A 9,289-nucleotide genomic window follows, 5' to 3' on the forward strand; every position below is an offset into this window, starting at 1 on the left:
CTACCCACCCACCCATCCATCCATCCACCCATCCACTCACCCATCCATCCACCTATCCACCCACCCGTCCGTCCACCCATCCACCCACCCGTCTGTCCATCCACCCACCCACCCATCCACCCATCCACTCATCCATCCACCCATCTACCCACCCATCCTTTCATCCAATATTTACTGAGTGCTTACTCATGTGCCAGGCAGTACACTTAAGACAAAAAGGTGAAAAACACAAAACCTCTTCAGGCACCTACAGTCCATGGGAGACACAGAAAAGAGGTCATTGCAGGCTGGCACAAGCATTGTGCAGGGTGTGACTCAGTGCTGGGAAGCAGGGAGGAGACAGCATGTGGGGAGGCCTTGAAGAGTGAGGGAGGCTGTTCCTCTGGGCAGAAGCCCCAAGGATGGCTGGGCCCCAGAGGACACAGTTCAGCCAGTGGTGGTGTGGTCGGCATGCCAAGGAAGGTTTCCTGGGAAAGTGACGCCTGGGCTGCATTCTGAAAGCTGGGTGGGGGTGGGCAGGCAGGTGGAAAGGGAGCAGCAGATGACAACAGCAGGGTCAGAGGCAAGGGAGAGCATGGTTAGATGGGGATTAGTCTGGAGAGCGCGAGGAGGCCCCAGGAGCCATGTGGCAGTTTAGATTTCACAGTAGGGGAATGGGAGTCCCTGCAGGGCCTTAGACAAGATCAGGAAGGTGCTTTTAGCAAGAGGGGAGGCAGGGGCAGCCAGTGAGGGGCAGCAATCCAGGCACCTGACACACAGGCTGTCTCTCAATGAATGAAGGTGTGAGTGAATGAGTGACTTCCCCACTTCAGAGACTGCAGTGGTCCCCACAGCCGGCCCAAGTCGCTGTAAAGCAAAGCCCTCTCCTTCATTCTAATGCTCCACAGAAGTGATGTGGAAGCTTTAGCACATTTTTATTTTTTTGAGATGGGTCTTGCTCTGCTGCCCAGGCTGGAGTGCAGTGGCACGATCGTACCTCACTATAGTTTTGACCTCCCAGGCTCAAATGATCCTGCTACCTCCGCTGGAGTCACAGGTGCACACCACCACACCTGGCTATTTTTGTGTGTGTGTGTGGAGATAGGGTTCTTTCTATGTTGCCCAGGGTGGTCTCCAGCTCCTCAGCTGAAGCAATCTTCCTGCCTTGGCCTCCAAAGTGTTGGGATTACAGGCATGAGCTACTGTGCCCGGCCCTTAACGTATTATAAAAAAGTTACTTGGTTTGGTTGATTTGTTTTGTTAGACAAAATAATGAAAACAATCACAAGAAAACCAGCACTTAGCAGCCCATAGCAAAGTGGGGCCCCAGCTGCATAGCTGTATGCGGACTGGGGCTTTGGGGTGCTGGGTGAGCTGCCCATTGGTCATTGAGGGATGAAGGCGCCACTGACTGCATGACTGGCAGGAGCAGCCTTTTAGCTCTTTCAGCATTCACTGTCGTTCCCTTGAGGAAGCTACTGCAATAGGGGCAACAGACCATGCAAGGGGACTGGGAGACCAGCAGGACACACACAGGCCAAGAGCACTGCCTGCGTTCCAATCCCAGCTCCCAAGCTCACTAACCAAGTGATATGTGCAGCCACAGGACCTCTGAACCTCGGTGAGCTGCGTGGGAGTGACGTGGGATCACGCGGACAAGGACCCAGCAGGGTACCTGGCTTAGCCAGCGGCCCACCCAAGAAGCACTTCCAGCTATGCAGAAGCAGCCACTGTGCAACAAGAAGCCCCTGGGTGGCTTTCTGCCTCCTGTAATCCACATGGACGGCTGTCAAGTTGCCCCGGGGCTGGAAAAAGCCCTTAGAGCACACACCCTTCTAGAAGGCTGGTGTATTCCAGAGACTTCCAGTCTCCTTCCGAGAGTCACTCACTTTTCCCTAGCTTCAAATGGTGCTTTCTCTCCAAAATGGTCTGTAAGGGCTCCTGATGTGTTAGGGGTTTAGAAAAATTACTTGGCCTTACAAACCACAGATCTAGAGTGCAAAAAGCATTCTTTGTTCTGACAGAAAAAAAGTGCGGCAGCGGGGGATGGGGAGAGAAGAAACTAACCAGTATCACGCCGGGCAGAACTGAAACTGGAAGGTTTCGGGCACAAAGAACTCACAATCCTCCATGGGCCAAGGCAGTGCAGCTGGGCTCTTGATAAATATGAGTATTTAAACGGCTCTCTCGGGTCAGTAACATCTACCGAATGCCTTTAAAATGCTACCACCCCGGGCTCCAGATGTTCCCCAGGCCTGAGCCCAGGATTTGAAGTCCTCTGGGTGAGTTAAAGGCGAGATGATGTGGCAGGGGCTTCTTATGGGTGAAGAGGGTCTCGGCTCCTGAATGTACCCCAGCCCCAGGTCTTCTGCTGCCCCCTCACTACAAACCTCTAGGGCAGGGCTCAGCACACTTTCCCTATAGAAGACAGGACGGCAAATATTTGGGACTCTGTGGGCCGTTCGGTGTGTGTCTTAGCTACTCAATTCTGCCGTTCTGGTACAGAGGCAGCCCTGGAATAGATGTGAATGGTGGGCACGGTTGTGTCCCAATAAAACTTTATACAAACAGGCAGCAGGTGGGATTCGGCCACAGTTTGCTAGCCCCTGCCTTGGCACTTCAGCCGGCTTCAGGGACTGTGCTCCAGCTACAGCAGGGAAGATCAGACTCAATGTACTGAATGAACCTCCTCCTCCTCGTCCAGTTCCTTGCCTTGGAAGAGACAAGGGCCTTCTCCTTCCTGGGAGGGGACAGCCTCTCATCATCTGCTAAGAGGCGCCCTCCAGCACCCTGGATCAGTGAGACACAGCCTCCCTGCAGCACAGAGGAGGCTTCTGTGAGTGCCCACAGCATCACCAAGGTCAGGGAGAACCTCTTGAGCTAACTTGCATTTCTATCACAAAGCCTAAGAGGGTTGCAGGGGATCGCGTGATCCCCATCCTGTCCATGGGCCACCACCCCAGTCCACTCAGAAGACAAGGCCTCCCTGTAATGACTCATGCATGTAATCCCAGCACCCTGAGAGGCCGAGGCAGGTGGGTGGACTGAGCTCACGAGTTAGAGACCGCCTGGGCAACATGGTGAAACCCCATCTCTACAAAAAATACAGACAGTGGCCAGGCATGGTGGTGTGCATCTGTAGTCCCAGCTACTCCAGAGTCTAAGGTGGGAGGATGGCTTGAACCTGGGAGGCAGAGGTTGCAGTAAGCCAAGATTGCACCACTGCTCTCCAGCCTGGAACACAGAACCAAAACCTTGTCTCAAAAAAAAAAAAAAAAAAAGGAGGCAGGGCTTGTGACAGTTAAAGGCCACAGACTGGGTCTTCCTTGGTTACTATAAGGCTTGGCTGTCTTTCCTTTTCCCTTGACCCTCTGGTAACCCTGCAAAGCTCCCTCTGGGCTCACTGTCCCATCCCCCAACAGGCAAGCCCAGCCTGCAGGGCCAGGACACTCACCAGAGGCCGCTGCTAAGGGCATGCTCCCAGCCTGGGCCATCTTCCTCCTTGGAGAGCTGCGGGCTTGGCACTGTGTCGCTGGGTGAGGTCTGGCTTTGCAGGGGGTGAAAGCCACGTGGTGGGGCACTCCCGGGCCATGCCATCCTTTGTGGCACATGTGAGACGAAGGCAGACTCTCCACTCTGGTAACAGATGCATCTAGAGTTTGAAAGAAAGTCCACATTCCTTAGGAAAAGCATGAGGGAAAATTCCAGTGAGGAGGGAGGCACAGAAAGAGCAGCATTCAACAGATCATTCATTCCACTGGGACGACAACGTGGATCAAAGCTTTCAATTCAAAACCTCCGATGCGGGCCGGGCGCGGTGGCTCACGCCTGCAATCCCAGCACTTTGGGAGGCCGAGGCAGGTGGATCACGAGGTCAGCAGTTTCAAACCAGCCTGATCAACATGGTGAAACCCCATCTCCACTAAAAATACAAAAAAATTAGCTGGGCGTGGTGGCGGGCACCTGTAATCCCAGCGACTTGGGAGGCTGAGGCAGGAGAATCACTTGAAACCAGAAGGCAGAGGTTGCAGTGAGCCGAGATTGCACCACTGCCTTCTAGCCTGGGCAATAAGAGCAAAACTCCGTCTCAAAAAAAAAAAAAAAAAACTCCCGATGCAGCAACTTCTACTGCAGTTTCTTCTAAGGAAGCACTCAGACAGATGTCCAAAGATGATCTACAAAGATATTTCTCACAACATTATTTAGAAAGAGTAAAAAAGTGGAATAGTTCTGTCAAGTATGGCCCCATTCATATATAAAATACTATGGCAACTGTTAAAAATACACAACTCTCTACTTATTGACATGCGAAGATATATAGCACGCATCAATAAACGAACAAGGCAGGTTACACAGCAGCGTGTGGACCATGATCCTATTTTTGTTAAAAAAAGACACTTATTCAAGGGTCTGGAAAGATTTGCACTAGAATGTTAATGATTATCCCTGGAGAATGGATTCACCTGTGATTTTCATTCTCTACTTCATTTCTTTCTTTCTTTTTTTTTTTAACAAGCATGTATCACTTTTGGAAAACATTTCTGAAAACCTCCAAGGAAAGAAACCAGCATATTTTCTTCAAGTCCTTCAAGCTGCTAAGCAGAAAGGCACAGAGTTACCCACCTGATACAGTTTCACACACTGATTTCCATAATTCAGAGAGACTACATGATCTACGTACCAGGAGGGACATTTTCCTAGGAGCTAACCAAAACTTTAGAGGAATCCAGGAGTACAGCCATAATGCAAAGATGTTAACCGGCACAAATGTTTTTCTCATTGATGAATATTTAATGCGAACTCAGGAGATTACAGAAACAGCTCATCACTTCTTATCACGGGTAGGTTATCAGTAGGTGGTGATATCAAGGACCACCGCGGGCCTGCTCCCAATACAGATGCCCACGTGTGCACACACAGCCACACACACATGCACTTAGTCATACACACTTGTGTGTGCACAGCTGCACGCGTGTCCATCTGCACATGTACACATGCCACCACACATGTGCACTCACACATACACATACATGCAAAATCACACACACAAAGGTGATAGCACACACACGGAGCATGTCCACAAGGCTATCTCAGGACACTCCACGGGTTTCTCAGGAAACTTCTGCTGGATACCATCACCACTTATTCCCTCCCAGCCGGTGGGGCTGGTGGTCACTTCCACAGAAACAGGAATTGGCCACTGTGTAGTCAAGAACAGGCCTTTGTTGTCCTATGACTTCATCCCTCTGCTGTGGTCCTGCCTCTACTTTCCAACAGAATATTCTAAATGTCAAGATCCCATGCAGGGACCTGCGGTCATCTTTATAAGTTGACTCATGATGGACAAGCCATTAACAACATTTAAAATAACTGTTTCCCCTGCAAGGGCTTCAAGCCAAAATTAGGGTGTGGGTCTCGGGACCCCACCCAGTTATTCTCATTATTATCTGGTACAGGGAGACTGGGTAGATCAGGGTCTCAGACCCTAATAGATGGGAAAAAAGAGACCCCAGGGGCAGGAGGGGAATGAGCAAGAGAGAATTAAGTTTGTATTAAGTTGGAGACCAGGACGGACAGAAAGACGGAAGGTTAGGCTGGCACTGGGAGTTCCCTTGTTCAGGGGTCAGCTCCCCATAGGATCTACAAGGAAGGGTGCAACAGGATACCCCTTGAGCCAGGTGACACTCCATGAGAAAGGCACCCCCAGACCGTGCCCCTGGGCGTCAACCTCGCTAACCTTTTCTGGTGCGTGACCTTGAGATGGGCCTCCCAATGCATCTTGTCTGAATTCTTGTGTTCTCAACCTTGGCTTGTTACATGTAGGGCACTTCATGCAAGTTACACAAAACTCGACTCCAGACATGGTGCTGCATGCCTGTAATCCCAGACACTCAGGAGGCTGAGGTGGGAGGATTGTAAGCCCAGAAGTTTGAGTTCAGCCTGGACAACATCGTGAGACCCCATCTCTTTAAAAAAAAAAAAAAGGAAATAAATAACTTAATTCTTTTTTTCTGGCATAGAGATGTTCCAAAGACCCAACACAAGTAAATCCTGAAGCTTGGTAAAGGACTACAGTTGTTACCCTTACATTCTATCAGGCTATTAAGACTCACTCAGCAGCAACACGGCCAAGTCCCCACACCAAGTTAGGCAAGTTACAGATACCAAGGAGTAGGAACTGCAAAAACAAATACAGGGCAAACTGCAGGTACCTAATCCTGACACGTCACCTGGCTGAACTTTGGTTGCAGAAGCCCAAGGAACACAGACTTATGGCTTTGTGTATATAGACATTGTCCTGTAGTCCAAAGGATGTGACTCTGTGGCAGACGGAAACCTGGAACATCGGATATTTATTATATTACATTAAATATGTTGCTTGCTTCCAGGTTCCTGGAAGTTTTGGTATCACAGCTAACTGCTAGGGCCTAGTTTTTGCTAAGAACATGGGTATCTCTGACGTTCCTTTGTCCATTAGGCAGATCCACTGTATAAATGGAAAATTTTGTATTTTAAATCTTTTCCTAGCTGATTTTATTGAACTGTTAGAGATTTTCCTGGGGCGAGGGATAACTGCAAGTTGTTAAAGTCAGATTTCTAAGCACGATGATTATTTCTGGTGGCAAACCATGCGTGTGGAGGCCGATTCCTCCTATCAGCCTAACGATTAAGTCAACATGCTAAGCAGTCACACGGGGGCTACTAAGTGACTCGCACGGGGGAAGCAGGCAGGGAGACAGATGGGCAGGGGAGGGAAGTTGGGGGGATGCACAACCTCCACCCAGATAGAGAGAGCGTCTGGGAGATAGGTCTGGGTCACTCAACTCTAAGAGCAACACTTCTTGGGGTTCAGTACCGTCCTGGGCTTGCCAGGGAAAGACCCCAGGACAAATTCACCCCCGCTACGAGAGTGTCCCCATTCTGCTCCCAAAATGGGACAAGCGGGCCTCTTCTCCAGTCTGGGACCCCCTTCAGCCCTCCTCCTTCTCCTCCTGCCTCTTGGGCCCCCAGCCATGCTCGGCTCCCAGTTGACTCCTTCCGTACCCGCACTGCTCAGCGTCTTGCACTCTGTGCGTGCCCCATCCGCGGCTCCTCCTGTCGCGTTCCTCCTGCCTCTCTCAGCCCCTCACTCTCCCCCTGCCCCTCGTGCCACCATCCAACCCTCCTCCTGCCCCCCCACCTCTGTCTCTCAGTCCCAAGCCAGTCAGGGAGCCCTGACAGCAGCTCCCCGGACGGCAGTGCGAGCCCCTTACCCGGGCGCAGCAGGCCCGCGGCGGCCCGGCGGCCCTAGGACAGTAGGAAGGAGCCCGCGGCCCGGCGCGGGGACGTGGCCGGCAGCGCAACCTAGGCAGCTCGGGGCAGCGCGCCCTGCTTGGGCCCCCGCCCAAACGCCGGAAATGACGTCATGGAGGGCGTGGTCGGGGCGGGGGACGGCTGCGACGGGGCCTGTGGCGACCAGAGGCGAGCCGGAAGTAGGGGGGTTGTCTGCTCTCAGGCCCCGCCTCCCTGGGGCCGGCTCGGGCCATGTCTCGCGCGCTGCCAGAAGGAGCTATTTTGAGCAGGTCTGTGGCGGAAGTGGGTGTTCCCGGGGCTCGGCTGCCCAGCTGTGCCTGCTGCCGTCTTGGGGTCGCAGGGTGCCCGGGTTGGGCTGGGTGAGCTCAGAAGCACCTTGTCGGCGGCCCAGCCTGAAGAGGCGACCTCGAAACGCCTCGTGAGACCTTTCACAGGCACACGCCCTTGGCGTTCCTCCGCTTACTCCCACGTTTCTTCAGCCCCTGGCGGGGCGCTAGGGTGCCCTGTAGTTAGAGTGGGGGTGGCAGCGAGCGTTTCTGTGCACCCGCAGCGTGCCACGCCCGTTCTAAGCACTTTGCCTACAGGGCCAGTGGCTTCACTCTGCAGTAGCACAGTGAAGAACTTCGCCCCATTTTACAGACGTGGAAACAGGCTCATCAAGTGCTCTGTAATTGTAAAACCTGGGATAAAAAGGAGCAAAACGCAGTGTAGAGGCAAGTGTGTGGGACTTGACTTTGGTTAGAAATAGGCTTTGCAGGCCGGGCTTGGTGGCTCTTGCCTGTAATCCTAGCACTTTGGGAGGCCGAGACGGGCGGATTACCTGAGCTCAGAAGTTCGAGACTAGCCTGGGCAACATGATGAAACCCTGTGTCTACTAAAATACAAAAAATTAGCCGGGCGTGGCGGCGTACGCCTATAGCCCCAGCTACTCGGGAGGCTGAGGCAGGATAATTGCTTGAATCCGGAAGGAAGTGGAGGTTTCAGCTCAGGAAGGAAGGAAGGAAGGAAGGAAAAAGAAATAGACTTTGCAAGTTAGTAGTTCTGTGACTGAATTCCAGTGTATGTAAGACCCTCAGGCATTCCTCCGGTCCAAACCAAAACCTGTCTGCGAAGGATGATTTCACAGGAGCAAACCAAGACTTTATTTCCAGTTTTATAACCCGCCTTGGGGTCTTGGACTAGGAAGCTAACAGACACAGAAAGCTGAGATTATGCAAAGACAGGATCAACCATCCACTCCGAGCTCTGGGAGCACCTGAAATGCGATTTGATGTCACCACCACCGTCCACAGTTCAGTCACAGTCCATGTGTGGAACTTAACCTGCACAGACGTGAGTTTGCTGAGACCCAAGGCCGGTTGGATCATGTGAAGATCAGATCCTTTTGCTATGTATTTGCTTTAATTTTTCTAACTAGTTCAGATCTAACATGAAGTACAGTATTGAGGCTCACTCCGAAACAAAATATTCAATCGGCAGCCAGATTTTAGTTCTATGCTCACGCCTGTAATCCCAGCATTTTGGGAGGTCAAGGCGGGTGGATCACCTGAAGTCAGGAGTTTGAGACCAGGCTGACCAATGCGGTGAAACCCGTCTCTACTAAAAATATAAAAATTAGCCAGGCGTGGTGGTGTGGGCCTGTAGTCCCAGCTACTCGGGAGGCTGAGACAGGAGAATTGCCTGAACCTGGGAGGGGGTGGCTGCAGTGAGCCGAGATCGCACCACTGCACTCCAGCCTGGGCGACAGAGCGAGACTCCTTCTAAAAAAAAAAAAAAAGACGGACTCTCTGTGTTTTCATTTCCTCTTTGGCAACATAGGGACAATTTTTGCTGCTGGGGCTGAAATTACAAAGATAACACACAGCTCCTCCTTTTCTCTAGAGCAGCTGGGCAGCTGGCCCTCCATCTGCTGTGGTTTTTTTTTTGAGACAAGAATCTTGCTCTGTCACCCAGGCTGGAGTGTAGTGGTGCAATCTCGGCTCACTGCAAGCTCTGCCTCCCGGGTTCACGTCATTCT

The 9,289-nt window shown here is 51.9% G+C and overlaps 1 protein-coding gene across 5 annotated transcripts in view; it reads right to left on the minus strand.

Annotated features, from left to right (window-relative positions):
- The window catches only part of LOC105544490 (chromosome unknown open reading frame, human C11orf24), an 11,710-nt gene extending 4,332 nt beyond the window's left edge, over positions 1 to 7,378 (minus strand). For 3 of the 5 annotated variants that reach the window (XM_011987051.1, XM_011987055.1, XM_011987052.1), the window contains exons 1-2: positions 7,233 to 7,378; positions 3,434 to 3,631 (exon numbers count right to left, since the gene is read on the minus strand). The gene's annotated coding sequence lies outside the window, so the exon portion shown is untranslated. Of the gene's footprint in view, positions 1 to 3,433; positions 3,659 to 7,023 lie in introns of all 5 variants that reach the window. The other 2 variants (XM_011987054.1, XM_011987053.1) reach the window with 2 other exon arrangements.
- Between the last annotated feature and the right edge of the window lie 1,911 nt (positions 7,379 to 9,289).

Source organism: Mandrillus leucophaeus, unplaced genomic scaffold (assembly GCF_000951045.1).
Source record: "Mandrillus leucophaeus isolate KB7577 unplaced genomic scaffold, Mleu.le_1.0 Scaffold30, whole genome shotgun sequence".
NCBI lineage: Eukaryota > Metazoa > Chordata > Mammalia > Primates > Cercopithecidae > Mandrillus > Mandrillus leucophaeus.